This window comes from Oncorhynchus mykiss, chromosome 1 (assembly GCF_057628025.1).
Source record: "Oncorhynchus mykiss isolate SJ-2025 chromosome 1, ASM5762802v1, whole genome shotgun sequence".
NCBI lineage: Eukaryota > Metazoa > Chordata > Actinopteri > Salmoniformes > Salmonidae > Oncorhynchus > Oncorhynchus mykiss.
Genome location: NC_143022.1, coordinates 4,518,274 through 4,543,354, shown reverse-complemented (window position 1 = coordinate 4,543,354; position 25,081 = coordinate 4,518,274). Strand labels below are relative to the sequence as shown.

The following is a 25,081-nucleotide window of genomic DNA, read 5'->3' as shown; positions in this document are numbered from 1 at the left end:
ACTGTAGGCCGATTTCAAACAGGGAGTCAGTCTTCTTGCCTGAGACTGTGCTTTGGATTTTACAAAGCCTGATCCCAGATCTGTTTGTGCTTTTGACCATCTCCTATGTAAACATGATAGCACAAACAGACTGGCACTCAGGCTAGTTGTAAACCGGATCAGGGATAAGGCCACCCAATTGCTGTGACTGTGTGAGTTGTTTTTATTATGGGGTTGGTTAGCTTGCGACGTCCACTAGGCCAGGCTGGCAGTTAGTTTGGAAGCAGTCATTAACATGTTGTCTACTGAAGTGTTTGAAATGCTGGAGTAACCATTTCCTACAGGACAGATGGAGTCATTAACATGGTGTCTACTGAAGGGTTTGAAATGCTGGAGTAACCATTTCCTACAGGACAGAGGGAGCTTTAGAGCTGACAGAAGCTGAAACAGCCTCTCTGACACCCTGTTCCCCAAGGCCTAACTTTTGACCAGGGCCCACGGCACCCTGTTCCCTATATAGTGCATAACTTTTGACCAGGGCCCACGGCACCCTGTTCCCTATATAGTGCATAACTTTTGACCAGGGCCCACAGCACCCTGTTCCCTATATAGTGCATAACTTTTGACTATGGCCCACAGCACCCTGTTCCCTATATAGTCCACTACTTTTGACCAGGGCCCACGGCACCCTATTCCCTATATAGTGCATAACTTTTGAACAGGGAGCTGTGGGAACAGGCACCCTATTTCCCCAAGGCCTTACTTTTGACCAGGGCCCAACAGGGGAAATCGTTGCATTTGGGACATAGCTATGGACTTGACTTGAAGGCCACCCTGCCGACGACAACAAATTCACGCTTTGAAAAGCAGGCAACACAAGGAGAGCCTCAAAGAGTCCACGTCATTTGAGAATCCCTTGGAGACATTGGCTAGTAGCTAGGCCTATCGCCGATTCATCTTTCAGCCCTATGAAGAACTAGTCTATAGGCTCTAGGCAGCGGTTTACTGTACAACACATTAGACTAGACTACAACTTGTTTTTTGTTGATGTAGAAAACGACATAACTCATGGTTATGTCCTGACACAGTACCAGACCTTATGTAACTGATGTCGTCCGTCCCCTCGCCCATACCTGGGCTCGAACCAGACAACATTCACACAGACAACATTCACACAGACAACATTCACCCACGAAGCATCGTTACCCATCGCTCCACAAAAGCCGCGTCCCTCGCAGAGCAAAGGGGGAACCACTACTTCAAGGCCTCAGAGCGAGAGACGTCACCCGATTGGCTAGCTTAGTTAGCGGTGCTCGCTAAAAATAGCGTTTCAATCGGGTGACGTCTCTCGCTCTGAGGCCTTGAAGTAGTGGTTCCCCCTTTGCTCTGCAAGGGCCGCGGCTTTTGTGGGGCGATAGACAACTGACACCCACGAAGCATCGTTACCCATGTGTGCAGAGGGTCCCTGGTTCGAGCCCAGGTAGGGGCGAGGGGACGGATGAAAGTTATACTGTTACACTTACACAATACCAATGGTGCCCTATTCCCATTGTAGTGCACTACTTTTGACCAGGGCCCATAAGGAAAAGGCTTCCATTTGGCACACTTCAAGATTATACTGCTCTCTGGGTTTATATATATATATATATATATATATATATATATATATATATATATATATATATATATATATATATATATATATATATATATATATATATATATATATATATATATATATATATATATATATATATATATATATATATATATATATATATATATATATATATATATATATATATATATATATATATATACTATATATACTATATATATATATATATACTATATATATATATATATATACTATATATATATACTATATATATATATATATATATATATATATATATATATATATATATATATATATATATATATATATATATATATATATATATATATATACTATATATATATATATATACTATATATATATATATATATACTATATATATATACTATATATATATATATACTATATACTATTTATACTATATACTATTTATACTATTATATACTTTGCTTTATCTTGGCCAGGTCGCAATTGTAAATGAGAACTTGTTCTCAACTTGCCTACCTGGTTAAATAAAGGTGAAATAAAAAAAATAAAACATATATATATAGCAGGCGCTTTCTCCAAAGCGACTCACAGGGTTATATATATATTTCTATATAAACCCAGAAAATCACATTGTATGATTAAGTCATTAATTTGCATTATTTGATACATCAGAAAAGCAGAACTTAGTATTTGGTACAGAAACCTTTGTTTGCAATTACAGAGATCATACGTTTCCTGTAGTTCTTGACCAGGTTTTGGCCCACTCCTCTATACACACCTTCTCCAGATCCTTCAGGTTTCGGGGCAATACGGACTTTCAGCTCTCTCCAAAGATGTTCTATTGGGTTCAGGTCTGGAGACTGGCGAGGCCACTCCAGGACGTTGAGAGCACAGGATTATATATATATATATATATATATATGGCGGCGCACAATTGGCCCATCGTCCCTCCCTCATATCACATGTATATACTGTATTTTATACCATCTACTGCACCTTGCCGATGCCGCTCGGCCATCACTCATCCATATATATATATATGTACATATTCTTATTCCATCCCTTTATATTTGTGTGTATTAGGTAGTTGTTGGGAATTGTTAGATTACTTGTTAGATATTACTGCACTGTCGGAACTAGAAGCACAAGCATTTCGCTACAGTCGCATTAACATCTGCTAACCATGTGTATGTGACCGATACAATTTGTTTTGATTTGAGGTGGGACTTTGAAAAATGTCGAAAATCGCATAGCTTTTACTGTTAACACTTTGTACTTTTTCCAGCAACAAACAGAAACGACACACGAATGTCAGAACATACAAAACATCGTGAGATGTGCATCATAACATTTTAAATGCAGGTTTTTATTTCATACAATTTTTGTTGTAATTTGTAGATATTCCAAGTATAGACTACAGGATTTAAACTTTTAATTTGGACATTTCCAGAGTCCAAGAACTTGCGTACAGTGACTCTGTGTCTGTGTGTCTGTGACTCGGTGTCTGTGACTCGGTGTCTGTGACTCGGTGTCTGTGACTCGGTGTCTGTGTCTCAGTCTGTCTGTGTCTCAGTCTGTCTGTGTCTCAGTCTGTCTGTGTCTCAGTCTGTCTGTGTCTCAGTCTGTCTGTGTCTCAGTCTGTCTGTGTCTCTGTGTCTCTGTGTCTCAGTGTCTCACCTAAATGGAAGTCCTTGAGCAGTCCAGCTGGTCCATGTGTAAAAGGTCTAAGTTAGTCCTCTATCCAGCTGGTCCATGTGTAAAAGGTCTAAGTTAGTCCTCTATCCAGCGGTCCACAGAAAAACAAATTAGCTTACTTTCCTTCCATTTAAGAAGAATGATTTTTCTTGACTGAAAGACATATATATATATATTTTATGCTCTTTTTACCAAGTAAACATGAGATGGGACACACTGGAAATTGGACACCAACATTATTTTGGGGGGGGGGAGAGACTTCAGACCAGTGTTTTCACTACAGGACATTCCCACAACATGTGGAGTAGAGCTGTTGCATGAGTTTGATTTTTTTTTTAAATCCATTTTGAAATATGTACCGGGGTGATGTAGGCTCTACACAATATCTTGAACTGAATGGCCTGACACTTTCTCCAAATAGTGTTGTGATGAGGTGAGAGAAGTGTTCAGGTCGCACTCCCATCCTAACCGAATGAGAGGAATATGCATTTGGGATTAAAAAAAAAAACTAATCTATTTGATTCATTTCTATAAATATCTGATAGTTCTTCTCATGAAGGCAGCTTTCCAGAGGTTCTGATCTCACTGTGGATCAGAGGCAGGTTCAGTATCCTGCTTTGTAAGAACCGTGTATATGACTGTCTTAAACTGCAGATATGCAACATACAAAAGAAGAAGAATCACTCAAACCATAATCTGCCCTTCACTTGGGGAAAATTCTTGTTTTAAAGATTATATTCTATCTGTGAAATACTGTGGCTTTGCCAGTGTCTACTAATAAGTGTTTCTCTCAGCTGTTAAACAGGGGGTTATGCCAGATGGGACAGGATGGAACCATCCAACCTTCTGGTCAGCATCTAAAATCTCCTACTGCCCCTTGACAGTGGAATTATCAGGTGGTCATGTAAGCATCGTTGAGGCTGTACCACCTTGACGCCAGGTGAACAAACCTGTGCTGTGATGTAATCTCCTCTAATCTCCTCCCAGCTACCAATCTTACATTTTGATCTGTAAGCCCATGTAAGGGGATATCTTTAATTATGACATTTATACAAGAATACATCTGGGATACCCAGCCCACTTTAAAAAAAAAAAAATCTAGGTACAGTCCGTTTCCTATATACCCTATCCTGGGTTTCTGATTGTTCTTTTAGGAACTGTGAGGAGAGAGTTTTACCTCTTAAAACCTGTACTGGAGACGGATGGAAGAGATGAGAGAGGCTAGATAATACATCTCTGCCCCTTAAAGAGAGGGGGGGGAGAGCTGTCCATCTCTTAATGTCATCTGTGAACAGGGAGTACAGGAGGGGACTAAGTACACACCCCTGAGGGGCCCCAGTGTTAAGGATCAGCGTGGCAGATGTGTTGTTGCCTACCCTTACCACCTGGGGGCGGCCAGTCAAGATGTCCAGGATCCAGTAGCGGAGAGAGGTGTTCAGTCCCAGAGTCCTTAGCTTGGTGATGAGCTTTGTGCTCACTATGGTGTTGAACTCTAAGCTGTAGTCAATGAACAGCATTGTCACATATGTGTTCCTTTTGTCCAGGTGGGAAAGGGCAGTGTGGGGGTGCGATTGAGATTGCGTCATCAGTGGATCTATTGGGGCGGTATGCAAATTAGACACCTGGACAAAAGGAACACATATGTGACAATGCCAATGAACTATCGTGGTCCAAACACACTAAGACAGTCGTGAAGAGGGCACGACAAAACCTTTTCCCCCTCTGGAGACTGAAAAAATTTGGCTTGGGTCCCCAGATTCTCAACAAGTTCTACAGCTGCACCATCGAGAGCATCCTGACTGGTTGCATCACCGCCTGGTATGGCAACTGCTCGGCATCTGACTGTAAGGCGCTACAGAGGGTAGTGTGAACGGCCCAGTTCATCACTGGGGCCAAACTTCCTGCCATCCAGAACCTATACAATAGGCGGTGTCAGAGGAAAGCCCATAAAATTGTCAGAGACTCCAGTCACCCAAGTAATAGACTGTTCTCTATGCTACCGCACAGCATGTGGTACCGGAGCGCCAAGTCTAGGACCAAAAGGCTCCTCAACAGCTTCTACCCCCCAAGCCATTAGACTGATGAACAATTAATAAAAATTACCACCGGACAATTTACATTGATTTGATGACCCGGATGACTCTAGGTCCATTTAGGCTGAATATATTAGTTATGGGAAATACTATATTAATTATTATATACTTCAAACCACTAGCCTTCCAAGCAAATGGAGGACCCACTTAGTCAGGCTGAAATGTGTGTAGGTTGACAGGCATAGTGTCACTCTTCCTCCAGTCTCTCTTATATCCTGAGAGGAAGCCAAAGCAGCCAATCAGCTTTAAGACTACCGGTAGGGAAACTGCAGGGTGAGTAGAATGTCGTCAGCGTATAGATTCAGTGTGAAGTTATGTTCATATATGCTAATCTGAGATGGTCCATCTCAGCTGCTGTAGTATTAACTGGCGGGGGACTCTCGTCCTGGGATGGGTCTTGGTGCCCACGTTCTCGGGGGACAGGTTCGATGTCGGGCCGCCCCAGTATGTAGCGGGAGATCTTGTGGAGGAGAGGATAGATGTTGCCTGTCGAATGGCTTTTGTCTCTCTTTTGTTTTTTTGTTGTTCGGGATGTTCATGAAATTGTTTTAATGTTAAGTTTCTAGGACCATTTTTGGAGTTTCTCACCACAGTTGTGATGTGAGGTTGTTGACTGTTTTTGTTAGCCGCCATGCTAACTTTTCCCGGACCGTTTTTCTTCGTATATTACGAGTTTTTATTTTTGGTTGCCATTTTTGGATTTGTTGTGTTTTTCGGTTCGTCTCTGTATACTGAGGGGTTGTTTGCTGAAACACGGTGTTTCTTTCATGACTCTGATTTTTGTATTTTTAATAACAACATTCTGGTCTAGGTTTCTCAACTAGCATCTAGTGTGCCATCATTATCAGAACCACCATTCTCATCCATTCTCATCTTATCAGCAGACAGCGCTCTGGCTGGTGTAGCTAGCTACTGTTCTCCGGTACTTTTCTCTCGGTCTAGACTAATTTCTCCAGTTAAATGCAAGATTATCTTCAAGCAAAACATAAGGACATGTAGCGGGCTCTCTTCTTTCTATGATAAACCTTCAGAGATATGTAAAGGCCATGCGTTTTCCATTTAGCTCCTCGTGTTGGCCGTCTGCCAAATAGCACTGCGCTTCTGTTGTCGTCTGAAGGAAAATGAAGCTATTTCCTGTTGTCATCTGATCATCTATTTCCTGTTGTCATCTGATCATCTATTTCCTGTTGTCATCTGATCATCTATTTCCTGTTGTCATCTGATCATCTATTTCCTGTTGTCATCTGATCATCTATTTCCTGTTAGCTTCATTTTCATCAGATGACAACAGGAAATAGATGATCAGATGACAACAGGAAATAGCTTCATTTTCATCAGATGACATTTTCTGTTGTCATCTGATCATCTATTTCCTGTTGTCATCTGATCATCTATTTCCTGTTGTCATCTGATCATCTATTTCCTGTTGTCATCTGATCATCTATTTCCTGTTGTCATCTGATGAAAATGAAGCTATTTCCTGTTGTCATCTGATCATCTATTTCCTGTCTGAATGTGTTGCACTAATGGATTTTTCTGTCAAGGAGAACTGTAGTTCCACCGATCTTATTGAAGCAAGAAAACATTGTTCACTTTCAATATAAAACACATGTGAAATGGTTTAAAACATTATTATTTTTTTATTATTTTTTTTTTGGTCTAGGTTTTGAAAATGCAGATTGTCCACTGATAACTGCCTGCCACTGTCTGATAGACTCGCTGGTTTATTTACTCTTTCATTTTGATAACTATTATGAAGCAGTCGCAAGACTGGGAATACAGATAAGCATCTGTTGGTCACAGATACCTTAAAATAATCAAAATAGGGGCGTGGATCAGAAAATCAGTCAGTATCTGGTGTGACCACCATTTATTTGCCTCATGCACTGCGACAACCTTGGCATACAGTTGATCAGGCTGTTGATGGTGGAATGTTGTCCCACTCTCCTTCAATGGCTGTGCGAAGTTGCTGGATATTGGCAGGAACTGGAACACGCTGTCTTACACGTCGATCCAGAGCATCCCAAACATGCTCAATGGGTGACATGTCTGGTGAGTATGCAGGCCATGGAAGAACAGGGACATGTTCAAGTTCACCAGCCTCGTCTGTAAATAGTCTGTTCACCAACGCCAACAGCTTTAATCATAGATATGGCCCTTGCCAATGAGTGCTCTGGTGAGGACGGAAGAGTTATAGCTGTAGATGGCATGATGGTACCAACAGACTTGACCTCCGGCTATGAGGAGTGTGCGTAAACCTGAGACTAGCAGCGAGACCCTCCTCTCTCTGCCTCAGCTCAGGGCTCAATAGAGACCACGTACGTTACTTCTTTCCCCTCATCCCTGTCAGCTTTTTCCTTCCTCTTCTCTCTGGGGTCTCCAGAGCTCTCTGATGCCTTTTGCAGGTCCTAATCTGACTCACTTGTCTACAGGAGTAGCTAGCTGCTGCTGCACATTGTCTGTGTGTCTCTCTGTCCTCAGTTTGTCCTCAGTTTGTCCTCAGTTTGTCCTCAGTTTGTCCTCAGTTTGTCCTCAGTTTGTCCTCTGTTCAAACATAACTTTTGTATCTTTGTTCTTTTGACTCATTTTGTTCTCTTTGTTCAAACTCACGTGTCTTTTGTGTTTGATGAAAGGTGGAATATGATTGGCTGTATTTACATCAGTCTTCTCTGATCCCTGGAGCTTTAATCTCATCTGACAAAATGTAAACAACGCTGGCTAGTCTGTTTTTAGGATTAGCTCTTAGTACTCTAGGGTTGGGGGGGTCAGATGGGGTCTTGGTGATATATGGGTTGGGGGGGATTAGCTGGAGTCTTAGTACTCTAGGGTTGGGGGGGGTCAGATGGGGTCTTAGTACTCTAGGGTTGGGGGGATTAGCTGGAGTCTTAGTACTCTAGGTTTGGGGGGGTCAGATCGGGTCTTGGTGATATATGGGTTGGGGGGGGGGGGTCAGATGGAGTCTTAGTACTCTAGGGTTGGGGGGGGTCAGATGGGGTCTTAGTACTCTAGGGTTGGGGGGGATTAGCTGGAGTCTTAGTACTCTAGGGTTGGGGGGGGGGGGTCAGATGGGGTCTTAGTACTCTAGGGTTGGGGGGATTAGCTGGAGTCTTAGTACTCTAGGGTTGGGGGGGGTCAGATGGGGTCTTAGTACTCTAGGGTTGGGGGGGGGTCAGATGTGGTCTTGGTGATCTAGGGTTGGGGGGTTAGATGTGGTCTTGGTGATATATGGGTTGGGGGGTTAGATGTGGTCTTGGTGATATATGGGTTGGGGGGGTTAGATGTGGTCTTGGTGATATATGGGTTGGGGGGGTCAGATGGGGTCTTGGTGATCTAGGGTTGGGGGGGTTAGATGTGGTCTTGGTGATCTAGGGTTGGGGGGGTAGGATGTGGTCTTGGTGATATATGGGTTGGGGGGGTTAGATGTGGTCTTGGTGATATATGGGTTGGGGGGGTTAGATGGAGTCTTGGTGATCTAGGGTTGGGGGGGTTAGATGTGGTCTTGGTGAGCTAGGGTTTGGGGGGGTTAGATGGGGGTCTTGGTACTCTAGGGTTGGGGGGGTTAGATGGGGTCTTGCTGATCTACAGTTGGGGGGGTTAGATGTGGTCTTGGTGAGCTAGGGTTGGGGGGGTTAGATGGGGGTCTTGGTACTCTAGGGTTGGGGGGGTTAGATGGGGGTCTTGCTGATCTAGGGTTGGGGGGGTTAGATGTGGTCTTGGTGAGTTAGGGTTGGGGGGGTTAGATGGGGGTCTTGGTACTCTAGGGTTGGGGGGGTTAGATGGGGGTCTTGGTACTCTAGGGTTGGGGGGGTTAGATGGGGGTCTTGCTGATCTAGGGTTGGGGGGGTTAGATGGGGGTCTTGCTGATCTAGGGTTGGGGGGGTTAGATGAGGGCATGCTTCTTTTTTAGTTTCCTAAAAAGTACTGTAATATAGCCATAGATAAAAATCCATAAAACACAAGAAGTGAAAGACAAAACAGTAGATGGTAAATGTGGTAAAAACAGTTTTCAGTTGAGGTTGGACGACCACAAGGGCTGATGGGAAACGTACGGGAAAAAAAAATAGTTTGTTCAATCAGTTCTAACACGTATTAATTATACACATACTCAGAATACAAGGAAAAACCAGGTTTGATTATGTGAGTTACATGCTGACCACACCACTCGCGTCTCTTGCGTGAGCATTGCAAAAGATATATGTGCACAAACATGTTATTCAACCACACAGCTCGCGCGCGTCAACGAGCGACTGCGTAGCCGGGCGCTAAAATAGAACTTGGGTTTATTTTGTGACGCTTGACGCGCTGCAAGGCCCGCCTCTCCCTTCTCTTCCTCGTCGGTTTTTGGTGGAGTGCTGCAGAGACGGTTGTCCTTCTGGAAGGTTCATGATGCAGCATTCGTGGGGCGCTGACGTGACGCAGCCCAGATTGCCAGTGCAGGCTATGTGGAGCAGACGTGGTCGTGGTTACCCTCGCCCTTTCGGGGGGGGGGGGGGGGGTCATCGGCTGGGTTGACAGACTTGATCCGTGAGACCTATTTTTGACAGAAGTAACACGTTCTAGTACCGATTTTAATTTTGTGTTTGTTTGTCTCGTATCGGAAACGTACAGAAGCTCAACACGTCTCGCTCCACGTCTACTCTTCTGCTCTGTGATGGTGTGCGTCAGTACATACAGTCCAATCTGTTTCTGTTCTCCAGTCTCGTGAGGTTTGCCTGCTCTTCTGGCTGTGTGTCGTCCCCCCCCACCCCCACAAAAATGCCACCCTAATCCCTATTGAGTGCACTACTTTTGACCAGAGAGTAGGATGCCATTTAGAACAGACACAACCCCCCCCCCTCGGTCTGATTTCTGCTTGCTTAGTGAAGTGTGGATAGAGATTCCTCCCTGGTAACTCACTCTGAAATAAGAGCAGAAGGCCTGTATCAGAGGAGGGGGGGGGGGAGAAATGGGGTGTCCTCTTTCAAGGTGCCAAGGGGCTGCAAGGCCTTAGCTGCTCTGGCACACAGGAGGGTTCACTAACAAAGAGGCTTTCTGTTTCTTCTACCGTTCCTCTCTCTCTCTCTCGCTCTCTCGCTGTCTGTGCGTCTGTCTGTGCACAGATCTGGTTCTTCTGTTTTCCTTCCTTTCAGTTCACTGGCATGGAGTGGTGGTGGTGGGAGGAGGTGTTTTTCCTTTCTTGGCATCATGGTCAGTAGAAGTGCCTGTGCACCTCTGTTGAACCCTAACTAGGCCATGATAGAATTTCCACCTGCCTGGTCTATGAATGCTGGATCTAAATACTAGACCAGGAATCTCCCTCCTCCCTCTGCTCCCCTCCTCCACCCCATACCCTTCTCCCTCTGCTGCTCCCCTCCTCCAACCCATACCCTTCTCCCTCTGCTGCTCCCCTCCTCCACCCCATACCCTTCTCCCTCTGCTGCTCCCCTCCTCCACCCCATACCCTTCTCCCTCTGCTCCTCACCTCCTCCACCCCATACCCTTCTTCCTCTACCCCTCCACCCCATACCCTTCTCCCTCTGCTCCTCCCCTCCTCCACCCCATACCCTTCTCCCTCTGCTCCTCACCTCCTCCACCCCATACCCTTCTTCCTCTACCCCTCCACCCCATACCCTTCTCCCTCTGCTCCTCCCCTCCTCCACCCCATACCCTTCTCCCTCTGCTCCTCACCTCCTCCACCCCATACCCTTCTCCCTCTGCTCCTCACCTCCTCCACCCCATACCCTTCTCCCTCTGCTCCTCCCCTCCTCCACCCCATACCCTTCTCCCTCTGCTCCTCACCTCCTCCACCCCATACCCTTCTCCCTCTGCTCCTCACCTCCTCCACCCCATACCCTTCTCCCTCTGCTCCTCACCTCCTCCACCCCATACCCTCCTCCCTCTGCTCCTCACCTCCTCCACCCCATACCCTTCTCCCTCTGCTCCTCACCTCCTCCACCCCATACCCTCCTCCCTCTGCTCCTCACCTCCTCCACCCCATACCCTTCTCCCTCTGCTCCTCACCCCCTCCACCCCATACCCTTCTCCCTCTGCTCCTCACCTCCTCCACCCCATACCCTTCTCCCTCTGCTCCTCACCTCCTCCACCCCATACCCTTCTTCCTCTACCCCTCCACCCCATACCCTCCTCCCTCTGCTCCTCACCTCCTCCACCCCATACCCTTCTTCCTCTACCCCTCCACCCCATACCCTCCTCCCTCTGCTCCTCACCTCCTCCACCCCATACCCTTCTCCCTCTGCTCCTCACCTCCTCCACCCCATACCCTTCTCCCTCTGCTGCTCCCCTCCTCCACCCCATACCCTTCTCCCTCTGCTGCTCCCCTCCTCCACCCCATACCCTTCTCCCTCTGCTCCTCACCTCCTCCACCCCATACCCTTCTCCCTCTGCTCCTCACCTCCTCCACCCCATACCCTCCTCCCTCTGCTCCTCACCTCCTCCACCCCATACCCTTCTTCCTCTACCCCTCCACCCCATACCCTCCTCCCTCTGCTCCTCACCTCCTCCACCCCATACCCTTCTCCCTCTGCTCCTCACCTCCTCCACCCCATACCCTCCTCCCTCTCCTTTCTGATTGTCAAAGCCTGACACGAGGACTTCCAGCCTCCAACAAATTGAGATATTAGAAGCAGTATACGTCTGTTCAGGACCGGGCAGCTTCCCTCCCGTAACGAACTTCTGTCTCAGTAAATAGGGCCTGACTGTCCATGGTATGCCTTTTGAAATCCTTAAGTCTTTTCTATAATGATATTATAATGAATCTACTTGTAGGAAATGCTGTGGGTAGGCTATATCTTCCTCCAAATTGCTCTCTATTCCCTATGCGATCTGTTCAAAAGTAGTGCACTAAATTGGGAATAGGGTGCTGTTTGGGACACACTCCTGGAGTAGGCTGTAATGGTATTGGAATGTTTACTAGAGTGTAAATGCTGTTGCTATTCCATCATCTGATGTAGTTTGTCTTAGCTGCTTCGGGGTCTTACATTTTCCATCAGTTGTTGAGGTGTCTTTAGCTTCAGTGAATGGAGCTGACAATCGGTGTGTGTCTCTTCCTCTCCCTCTCTCGCTGTCTCTCCCTCTCTCGCTGTCTCTCCCTCTCTCGCTGTCTCTCCCTCTCTCGCTGTCTCTCCCTCTCTCGCTGTCTCTCTCTCGCTGTCTCTCCCTCTCTCGCTGTCTCTCCCTCTCTCGCTGTCTCTCGCTGTCTCGCTGTCTCTCGCTGTCTCGCTGTCTCTCCCTCTCTCGCTGCCTCTCCCTCTCTCTCTCGCTGTCTCTCCCTCTCTCTCTCTCTCTCTCTCGCTGTCTTTCCCTCTCTCTCTCTCACTGTCTCTCTCGCTCCCTCCATCCATCCCCCCTCCCTCAGGGATGCAAACTAGTAACCTTTTGGCCAAATTCACCATTTTGAATCCAAAATAGGTGACCTATGTGATTTGTGTAGATCTGATGAGAAAAGTTTGGACGGGGGGGTGGGGGTGGGGGGGGGCGGGTGGGTTGGATCACTACTGGCTGTAAGTGAACGAGTGATGCGCGATTGGAGCAATACTGGCTGTATCCAAGGCTCAGCCAATCGTTCACATAACAACAGAATGCAGCGTAGCACGCGACTGAAGAGAGAAGAGACAACCAACTTACTAGTTACAGCATCAGCGAGAGCTCTGGAAAGGCAGCTTGCCAGTTACAGCATCAGCGAGCGCTCTGGAAAGGCAGCTTGCCAGTTACAGCATCAGCGAGAGCTCTGGAAAGGCAGCTTGCCAGTTACAGCATCAGCGAGAGCTCTGGAAAGGCAGCTTGCCAGTTACAGCATCAGCGAGAGGTCTGGAAAGGCAGCTTGCCAGGTACAGCATCAGCGAGCCTCTGGAAAGGCATCTTGCCAGTTACAGCATCAGCGAGCGCTCTGGAAAGGCAGCTTGCCAGTTACAGCATCAGCGAGCGCTCTGGAAAGGCAGCTTGCCAGTTACAGCATCAGCGAGAGGTCTGGAAAGGCAGCTTGCCAGGTACAGCATCAGCGAGCCTCTGGAAAGGCAGCTTGCCAGTTACAGCATCAGCGAGCCTCTGGAAAGGCAGCTTGCCAGTTACAGCATCAGCGAGAGCTCTGGAAAGGCAGCTTGCCAGTTACAGCATCAGCGAGAGCTCTGGAAAGGCAGCTTGCCAGTTACAGCATCAGCGAGCCTCTGGAAAGGCAGCTTGCCAGTTACAGCATCAGCGAGAGCTCTGGAAAGCAGCACGTCCCCTGAACAATAACGAAGAGGTAACGTTAGGTGAGAAGCATGACCACGGAGACGGGGGTGAGAAGGTGATGAAGCGGACTTCATGAGCAGAAAAACAACTGGCATTTAGAAAGTTTGAGGTGAGGGCGAAAGTGTGGCGGAACGAGTATGTTAAGTATCTTGCTAGCTGGATCGAATTCTCCATTAGCTCACCAGAGAAATGTTGAGCAACATTAGCCAACTCATCTGATCAAATAATTTAAGTTTATGGTGTGAAAATTAGCTTGCTAATGAAGTCAGACAGCTAATGTTACAACATCAGATGAGCTGACATTAGTAACCTAACCAATTCGCTACAGTATCAACTGGTATACGACTCCTTGCCGTTCCTCAAGTTATAACGCGTTAGTTGATTACTGGACCCTGGCAATCTGTGGGAAATGTTAACCAGCTAACGAACACACCACTATCTGTTAAGTCATGTTTTCACTCTACAGTATGTGGTTAATTTTCAGACTGAGAGAATCAGGTGAAAATGAGGTGTTGTTTGTTAAATAGGTGGATTCAGGGATCAAGTTGAGCTGGGCCTGGTTTAACAGGTGGATTCGGGGATCAAGTGGAGCTGGAGCTGGGCCTGGTTTAACAGGTGGATTCAGGGATCAAGTGGAGCTGGAGCTGGGCCTGGCTTAAGATGGATGCCGCTATAGAGGTGAAACGAACCACACACGTTCCCTCTTTCTTCTTCAGTACAGTGGATAAGAAGGGGTATGCCAGGTGTTACACTCTGCCTGAAAGAGATCATTTATGCCAACAAAGGGTATCCTGCTCTGCTGGCACATTGTAGAACAGACGTCCACAGGCAGAAAGTGTACAATGCAATGTAGCCCAAATATATTTTTGTCGTGTTGAACTTGACAGTAACGTGTGTGTGAGATTAAAAAATGGTTTAGCCTTGGGCACTTGATAGATGTCTATAGTGGCCACTAAAATAGAGCAACGATAGAATGCCTTTTTGTTTCATTCTATTTCTATTTTAAGATGTTTTTTTCCCCCAAGTGCAATATTTAGAAGTGTGTGTGTGTGTGGTCACAAGTGTTATATTATAAAAGCTGCCGTGGTAACGAGCCTTCTATTATGAAGGCTGCCGTGGTAACGAGCCTTCTATTATGAAGGCAGCCGTGGTAACGAGCCTTCTATTATGAAGGCTGCCGTGGTAACGAGCCTTCTATTATGAAGGCTGCCGTGGTAACGAGCCTTCTATTATGAAGGCTGCCGTGGTAACGAGCCTTTTATTATGAAGGCTGCCGTGGTAACGAGCCTTCTATTATGAAGGCAGCCGTGGTAACGAGCCTTCTATTATGAAGGCTGCCGTGGTAACGAGCCTTCTATTATGAAGGCTGCCGTGGTAACTGCAATATTAGAATATTAGTGTATTGTTTTTTTCTCAAGTCTTGAGTGTCATTTGCAGTAAAGTCTAGGCAACACATAACATTAGATTACTTTCTTTACATGTTTTAGCTGTGAGTTTGGTTCACATCAACCTCTTTTTATTTTACACAGACTGATCATGTCGATCATTTTCTGTTGTTTAATCAGTTAAAACCTGCATTTCCCCCAAGCAGGGATTTATTGTATGTTTCATTTTTTTTTTTGTTTAAGTCACCATTGTGCCATCCTCTCCCTCATCCCACTCTCCCTGCCCCTGTGGTTGTAGTGAGGGGCTAACCCTAACCCTGCCTGTGGTTGTAGTGAGGGGCTAACCCTAACCCTGCCTGTGGTTGTAGTGAGGGGCTAACCCTAACCCTGCCGGTGGTTGTAGTTAGTAGTGAAGGGCTAGCCCTAACCCTGCCTGTGGTTGTAGTGAGGGGCAAACCCTAACCCTGCCTGTGGTTGTAGTTTGTAGTGAAGGGCTAGCCCTAACCCTGCCTGTGGTTGTAGTGAGGGGCTAACCCTGCCTGTGGTTGTAGTGAGGGGCTAACCCTGCCTGTGGTTGTAGTGAGGGGCTAACCCTGCCTGTGGTTGTAGTGAGGGGCTAACCCTGCCTGTGGTTGTAGTGAGGGGCTAACCCTGCCTGTGGTTGTAGTGAGGGGCTAACCCTGCCTGTGGTTGTAGTGAGGGGCTAGCCCTAACCCTGCCTGTGGTTGTAGTGAGGGGCTAACCCTAACCCTGCCTGTGGTTGTAGTGAGGGGCTAACCCTAACCCTGCCTGTAGTTTGTAGTGAAGGGCTAGCCCTAACCCTGCCTGTGGTTGTAGTGAGGGGCTAACCCTGCCTGTGGTTGTAGTGAGGGGCTAACCCTGCCTGTGGTTGTAGTGAGGGGCTAACCCTAACCCTGCCTGTGGTTGTAGTGAGGGGCTAACCCTAACCCTGCCTGTGGTTGTAGTGAGGGGCTAGCCCTAACCCTGCCTGTGGTTGTAGTGAGGGGCTAACCCTAACCCTGCCTGTGGTTGTAGTGAGGGGCTAACCCTGCCTGTGGTTGTAGTGAGGGGCTAACCCTGCCTGTGGTTGTAGTGAGGGGCTAACCCTGCCTGTGGTTGTAGTGAGGGGCTAACCCTGCCTGTGGTTGTAGTGAAGGGCTAACCCTGCCTGTGGTTGTAGTGAAGGGCTAACCCTGCCTGTGGTTGTAGTGAGGGGCTAACCCTAACCCTGCCTGTGGTTGTAGTGAGGGGCTAACCCTAACCCTGCCTGTGGTTGTAGTGAAGGGCTAGCCCTAACCCTGCCTGTGGTTGTAGTGAGGGGCTAACCCTGCCTGTGGTTGTAGTGAGGGGCTAACCCTGCCTGTGGTTGTAGTGAGGGGCTAACCCTGCCTGTGGTTGTAGTGAGGGGCTAACCCTAACCCTGCCTGTGGTTGTAGTGAGGGGCTAGCCCTAACCCTGCCTGTGGTTGTAGTGAGGGGCTAACCCTAACCCTGCCTGTGGTTGTAGTGAGGTTATCTCACAAGGAACCGTCCACAGAGCCCGTCAACTGGACAGACCACTTCCAGGCAGGTCCAACCATCCTTCAGAGACGTGTCCAAGACTCAGGAGAAACAGACACGCAGGAAAACTAATGTTTGTTAATGAGAGAGTGAACGCATCAGACCATTCAGCTGGGCGGGGACGGAGTGCAGTGAACCCTAGCAAACCCCCAGAGAGAGCCGTGAGCTGGCTTTAGTTTGACCTACTGTCTGACCCGAGGCGGAGAAGAAGAATCTATGTTGAATATATGTCTGTCTCGGTTTCCACGAGGGATTTAGTCACCACAGGAAGCGGAGGTTAAAGTAAGGTAGATAACTAGGCCGATGTTTCTTCTTCTTGACTCTTTTTAGTCCGAGTCTCTTACAAAGCCTGTAACGAGCAGTTATTCACTGTGAGATTAGTCGTGACTCATGTTGCACAGGAGAAGGAAAAAACAAGAGATCTGTAGGCCCAAAGCCTAATAATATGTGGTTTCTTGGGTTGAAATGCTTCTGTTAACTGATAGTGCTTTTTATGTGAGCTTTTCAGTAGTGGTTAGTCCCGATTCCTGGGTTGAGTGTTCGCCCCCCCCCCAGGATGTGTTCTTCAGTTCAACAGTCTCTGGTACATTTCAGGTTGGCACGAAGCCCTGGTCGCTACCAGTCCAGTGTTTAACACTCTCTGATCTGGTTCCTGAGTCCTATTGAATGGAAAAGGAATGGATTGGAATTGTATGGATTTACTCCAAAACTGGTACATATTCTAGTTCATTATTTCTAGGAGTAAGAAAAGAGGCCTATATTTCCTCTTGTCTGTTTTTGATTACCTTACCAAAACTAGGCTACATGTCACGAGGTGAGTCCCACAGCAGGTGAAGAGCAGAGTTAGGGATGAGGTTGAGAGGGAGAGAGGGGAGAGAGGGGGGGGGGGCAGGAGGGAACCGGTCCTCCTAAAGGGAACCCAGACTCTGCCTGCCGCCCTCCCAACCACTATCATGAGACAGACACACGGAGTCCTGAGGCACCGCGTGTACAGAGTTTCCGTTCCGGACAACGTGATCGGCAGCATTATAATGTACTGGACACACGTATTGTGTGCATAACCCGTTAGGCCGTCCACCCACGGCCCGTTAGGCCGTCCACCCACGGCGCGTTGGGCCGTCCACCCACAGCGCGTTGGGCCGTCCACCCACGGTGCTCAGAATGACATAAATCACGTTTAGATGATGCTAATGCACATTGACAGAACATGCAGCTTCCTGTAATGAAGCAGCCCAATAAAACGTTATTTTCCAACATTTGCTAAAAGGCGGGAAAACACCGTTCTGAACAGCGCTCCTGATGCCATCGTGTGACAGAGACCTCCGTTAGAAACTTAGAGGGGGATTCTGAAGATGGAACTACTGTGTGTGTGTGTGTGTGTGTGTGTGTGTGTGTGCATATTATTTTATTGCTCTAGGGTTATAATTATTGTTTGTATAACTTTAGTTACTTTCACTCATTATGTTTATGGACAATGCAGAGAAGACCGGAAGAATACTTTATAATTTAATTACCATTGTGAATTACTGTTAATGTTTTGTTAATGTGTCAATTAATCCCATAAAGGTTGGGTTGCAGATTTGACACGAAAATAAAATGTAATTCATTCATTCACTAGCATGGGTTGATTTTAATATGACTAGGCTTGTTCCTTTTGGCTTCTGGACAAGGAAAGAAAGCTGATATGAAAACCAATAGAACAGGAGAGGACTGCTGGTTTCAATGGATTTAGGAAGGCTTTATAAAAAATAATTGCCTCCTTTTATGTTTCTATGGTTGGGATATGTCTCGGGCTACGTTGAAGCAAGACACGCCTCCATATGAAGTACAATGTTGCGGTTCCACGTTCTCAAAAATGCAGCTCACATTTTGCAAAGTGGTGGGTGATGCTCTCATATCCTGCCTACTGTTGCCTTTAAGCTTGAAGGAGACTATAGGAGAGAAGCACTTCAATTACAAGTTGAGAAATAACTATAGTAGCTCTTAATTATTATTATTAATTTTTTTAACATGACGATTGCATTTAGAATTGTTGCGCAATGACTGGGCTTCTGAAAGCACGTTTCACTCCAGCAGCCACGAGCCGGAGCAGGTTTTTCAGCAGCAGCTCTCGTGCGGTCTGACTAGGTGATGGGCCTATTCCAGTCAAACTCGGCTCTGTATGCTGTGCACGTGTGAATAAGACGCATCACGACTAACACAAATAGGCTATTTTAATTACACTAAATTATGCAAATTAACCTATAGACCAATAAGATAAGGTTTTTAATATTGTAGCTTTAATCAATGTTAATCGTCTGTATCCATTTCCACAGTACCAATAAAACGTTTGGACACACCTACTCATTCCAGGGTTTTCTATATTTTTACTATTTTCTATATTGTAGAATAATAGTGATGACATCAAAACTACGAAATAACACATTTAACCTTTACAAAAAAAATTAACTAGGTAATTCCGGTAAGAACAAATTGTTATTTACAATGACGGCCTACACCGGCCAAACCCGGACGACGCTGGGCCACTTGTCCACCGCCCTATGGGACTCCCAATCACTGCTGCGTGTGTTACAGCCTGGAATCAAACCAGGGTCTGTAGTGACGTCTCTAGCACTGAGATGCTGTGCCTTAGACCGCTACGCCACTCGGGAGCCCCCGAGTAGTAACCAAAAAAAGGCACTCTTGTGGTCCTCATTTTACCTTACATTCAAACACTATCTAATTGTGTTTTATACCATGCTTACTGTAAATTGAGCAATATAAGCCATCAGCTTGTAAATGTTTTGGTCAATTTACATTAATGTGCAAAGCTTGGGGTTGGAAGCACGTGTTGGTGAAATTAGATTCTGTACCATCTACAACAAAATCCACAACCGTACGCAGTTGAACCGCCCCACTGATTGTATTGATCTCTATTAGACTGGATAGTTACCTAACGTGGACGTTTCCATTGTTGTCAGCTTGCTATTAGCTAACTAGTCATTAAATTGGCACAGGTAACCTAACGTTAGCTAGCTTGCGTATGTTAGCTAACTTGCTAGTCTAGCTGGGTATGTTGGTTGGCCGGCTAGCCCAGCTGGGTATGCTGGCTAGCCTAGCTGGGTATGCTGGCTGGCTGGTTGGCTAGCCTAGCTGGGTATGCTGGCTGGCTAGCCTAGCTGGGTATGCTGGCTGGCTAGCCTAGCTGGGTATGCTGGCTCGCTTGCTAGCCTAGCTGGGTATGTTGGCTGGCTGGCTTGCTAGCCCAGCTGGGTATGTTGGCTGGCTGGCTTGCTAGCCCAGCTGGGTATGCTGGGTTTGCTGCCAGGTTTGCTGTGTCAGTCAGCGTAGTGTCCAGAGCATGGAGGCGCTACCAGGAGACAGGCCAGTACATCAGGAGACGTGGAGGAGGCCAGCAACCCAGCAGCAGGACCGCTACCTCCTACCGTAGGAGGAGCACTGCCAGAGCCCTGCAAAATGACCTCCAGCAGGCCACAAATGTGCATGTGTCTGCTCAAACGGTCAGAAACAGACTCTATGAGGGCCCGACGTCCACAGGTGGGAGTTGTGCTTACAGCCCAACACCGTGCAGGACGTTTGGCATTTGCCAGAGAACACCAAGATTGGCAAATTCGCCACTGGCGCCCTGTGCTCTTCACAGATGAAAGCAGGTTCACACTGAGCACGTGACAGACGTGACAGTCTGAAGACGCCGTGGAGAACGTTCTGCTGCCTGCAACATCCTCCAGCATGACCGGTTTGGCGGTGGGTCAGTCATGGTGTGGGGTGGCATTTCTTTGGGGAGCCGCACAGCCCTCCATGTGCTCGCAAGAGGTAGCCTGACTGCCATTAGGTACCGAGATGTGATCCTCAGACCCTTTGTGAGACCATATGCTGGTGCGGTTGGCCCTGGGTTCCTCCTAATGCAATACAATGCTAGATCTCATGTGGCTGGAGTGTGTCAGCAGTTCCTGCAAGAGGAAGGCATTGATGCTATGGACTGGCCCGACCCGTTCCCCAGACCTGAATCCAATTGAGCACATCTGGGACATCATGTCTCGCTCCATCCACCAACACCACGTTGCATCACAGACTGTCCAAGAGTTGGCGGATGCTTTAGTCCAGGTCTGGGAGGAGATCCTTCAGGAGACCATCCACCACCTCATCAGGAGCATGCCCAGGCGTTGTAGGGAGGTCATACAGGCACGTGGAGGCCACACACATTACTGAGCCTCATTTTGACTTGTTTTAAGGACATTACATCAAAGTTGGATCAGCCTGTAGTGTGGTTTTCCACTTTAATTTTGAGTGTGACTCCAAATCCAGGCCTCCATGGTTTGATAAATTTGATTTCCATTGATATTTTCTGTGTGATTTTGTTGTCAGCACATTCAACTATGTAAAGAAAAAAGTATTCAATAAGAATATTTCATTCATTCAGATCTAGGATGTGTTATTTTAGTGTTCCCTTTATTTTTTTGAGCAGTGTACCAAGACCATTGCTGAATAAGGCACACTGTTTTTTTTTTATCTAGAAGAGAGGGTGTTTTATACTGAACCCCTCCCTGGGATGACCTTCTCATGGTGCAGAGCAGCTGTACTACATCTAGAAGAGAGAGTGTTTTATACCGAACCCCTCCCTGGGATGACCTTCTCACGGTGCAGAGCAGCTGTGCTACATCTAGAAGAGAGAGTGTTTTATACCGAACCCCTCCCTGGGATGACCTTCTCACGGTGCAGAGCAGCTGTACTACACCTAGAAGAGAGAGTATTTTATACCGAACCCCTCCCTGGGATGACCTTCTCACGGTGTAGAGCAGCTGTACTACATCTAGAAGAGAGGGTGTTTTATACTGAACCCCTCCCTGGGATGACCTTCTCACGGTGCGGAGCAGCTGTACTACATCTAGAAGAGAGGGTGTTTTATACTGAACCCCTCCCTGGGATGACCTTCTCACGGTGCAGAGCAGCTGTACTACATCTAGAAGAGAGAGTGTTTTATACTGAACCCCTCCCTGGGATGACCTTCTCACGGTGTAGAGCAGCTGTACTACATCTAGAAGAGAGGGTATTTTATACCGAACCCCTCCCTGGGATGACCTTCTCACGGTGTAGAGCAGCTGTACTACTAGGGGCCAAAATAGCTACATTTACTACTAAAACACCTATAGTATATATCAGTTTTTGTAACAAACTGTCAAAATGAAGTCCAGAATTTATGTTTCACTATAACTATGTCTAAAACATCTGGTTTTATATAAACATATATTTTTTCTCTCCATTTTAAAGTTCTTCTTTAAAGGAGGTCTGGTTAAGACCAAAATGTCATAAATATTCCAGCTTTTATACATTATTTCTCAATTACGTTTTTAGATAGAAATGTCAGATATGTCAACAAGCCTGGCTCCAAAAGGACCTTTTTCTGTGGATTCCATTTTGTGAAAAAAACACCCAAGTCATGGTATTGTTTTGGTCTGGTTTCATATGGAATCACTCACAGGGAAATACAGTGCAATTTGGTGAAGCCGACGTTGTGAAGAAAGACACTCCGGGCTCTCCTTGTTTTTAAACCCGGGACAGCCTGTTTTTTATTTGTACGGTTAGTAATCCTCAACCCTCATTGGATGCTTCTTTCTGTCAGTGTTCTGTTAGTACAGGAAGTAAAGATAAACTTTTGTTTTTGAATCTTTTTTATTATGTGAATGAGGAAATGCCGTCGTTGAATATATCATCCAATTTCTGGGTAGTTGATTATTTATTATTATATATATATATATATATAACTAGGCAAGTCAGTTTATTTGTCTCAAATTCTTATTTACAATGACAACCCGACCAAACCCGGACGATGATGGGCCAATTGTTCGCCGCCCTATGGGACTCCCAATCACGGCCGGATGCGATACAGCCTGGATTCGAACCAGGGACTGTAGTGATATGCAGTGCCTTAGACCGCTGCGCCACTCGGGAGAGTGATTGAGACTGTGGAACATTCAGATGAGATACCAAATAGCTCTAGCATGCGTGTGAACATCTCATCTAGGCAGTTTCCTGTTAGGAAATAGCGTGGGCCTAAATACCAGATACAAACGTTTGACCTTAAGGAATACACATACAAACAGCCCAGCCATCTATGCTTTGGCTGTTCAACACACACACAAACACACAAACACACACACACACATTGAAAACAATCCATATTTAGCCGAGAATGGTTGCAGTGTGCCGCCACTTAAATGAGCCTGTTCATCTCAAGGTGAAGCCACAAACAACTGGTCCTGTCTCCGTTGGTTCAGTAAACTCTTTGGTGGTAGATTGGCCCAGCACCACGATGCCTACTCCACCCATGCTCTACCAAGGTTTACCAGCACCACAATGCCTACTCTACCCATGCTCTACCAAGGTTTACCAGCACCACGATGCCTACTCCACCCATGCTCTACCAAGGTTTACCAGCACCACAATGCCTACTCCACCCATGCTCTACCAAGGTTTACCAGCACCACGATGCCTACTCCACCCATGCTCTACCAAGGTTTACCAGCACCACAATGCCTACTCCACCCATGCTCTACCAAGGTTTTACCAGCACCACAATGCCTACTCCACCCATGCTCTACCAAGGTTTACCAGCACCACGATGCCTACTCCACCCATGCTCTACCAAGGTTTACCAGCACCACAATGCCTACTCCACCCATGCTCTACCAAGGTTTACCAGCACCACGATGCCTACTCCACCCATGCTCTACCAAGGTTTACCAGCACCACAATGCCTACTCTACCCATGCTCTACCAAGGTTTACCAGCACCACGATGCCTACACCACCCATGCTCTACCAAGGTTTACCAGCACCACAATGCCTACTCCACCCATGCTCTACCAAGGTTTACCAGCACCACGATGCCTACACCACCCATGCTCTACCAAGGTTTACCAGCACCACAATGCCTACTCCACCCATGCTCTACCAAGGTTTACCAGCACCACAATGCCTACTCCACCCATGCTCTACCAAGGTTTACCAGCACCACGATGCCTACTCCACCCATGCTCTACCAAGGTTTACCAGCATCACGATGCCTACTCCACCCATGCTCTACCAAGGTTTTTCCAGCACCACGATGCCTACTCCACCCATGCTCTACCAAGGTTTACCAGCACCACGATGCCTACTCCACCCATGCTCTACCAAGGTTTACCAGCATCACGATGCCTACTCCACCCATGCTCTACCAAGGTTTACCAGCACCACGATGCCTACTCCACCCATGCTCTACCAAGGTTTACCAGCATCACGATGCCTACTCCACCCATGCTCTACCAAGGTTTACCAGCACCACGATGCCTACTCCACCCATGCTCTACCAAGGTTTACCAGCATCACGATGCCTACTCCACCCATGCTCTACCAAGGTTTACCAGCATCACAATGCCTACTCCACCCATGCTCTACCAAGGTTTACCAGCACCACGATGCCTACTCCACCCATGCTCTACCAAGGTTTACCAGCACCACGATGCCTACTCCACCCATGCTCTACCAAGGTTTACCAGCATCACGATGCCTACTCCACCCATGCTCTACCAAGGTTTACCAGCACCACAATGCCTACTCCACCCATGCTCTACCAAGGTTTACCAGCATCACGATGCCTACTCCACCCATGCTCTACCAAGGTTTACCAGCATCACGATGCCTACTCCACCCATGCTCTACCAAGGTTTACCAGCACCACGATGCCTACTCCACCCATGCTCTACCAAGGTTTACCAGCACCACGATGCCTACTCCACCCATGCTCTACCAAGGTTTACCAGCACACAGCTTTGACCTGCTACAGTAGCTATGTTGGTTTAAAAGCACCTGCATACACACTGTTTTGAAGGTTCAAACCTTCTCAAATATGGAGTAAACTGGAAATGTTTTCCCTGATATTTTAACAAGAAAATTGAACAAAAACTCCTGGAAAATAAACAAATAATCAACATTTAACCTAAGTGTGATAAATATAAACGTATACCAATTTCATTTTAAGGACCAAAAAACAGACAGCTGTGCCATTTTATAAATTGCAAAAGAGTAGAGGAGATTTTGGATGTACCCATTCCATGGCACGTGGTTTACGGATTGATACGCAAAAACAACGCCGGATTCAAAGCGTTTGAATTTGTATATATCCGAAGTAGCAAAACGACGGGCAAACGAGTTGCGGCGTTTTCTAAACCCAAAGTCATTTTTAGATGTTAGTAAAGACGAGATTAAATTGAGAATATTCTGATGGGTGAGAATATGATAGCTTGATGGGAGTGCCTTTGCCACTTTCTCAAGTCATCGATAGCCTGTAGTCTCGTCATACGTGTGTTGATTTCTAAGGTTTTTGTATCATTCGCAACTGAAGTTGCCAAGAAACTCTAAATCTAGCGGATAGGACCTGTTTCAAAGGATCACTTTTAATTCTCAACATAGCCACTTCATATGCGCACTGCACCAGAATGGGGAAAAATATGTCTATTTTATTCAGTTCATTTTC

The 25,081-nt window shown here is 46.7% G+C and overlaps 1 protein-coding gene across 2 annotated transcripts in view; it reads left to right on the top strand.

Moving 5' to 3' along the window:
* LOC110524778 (receptor like tyrosine kinase) overlaps positions 1-25,081 on the top strand; it is a 118,348-nt gene that overhangs the window by 1,499 nt on the left and 91,768 nt on the right. The gene's annotated exons all lie outside the window — the stretch shown is intronic.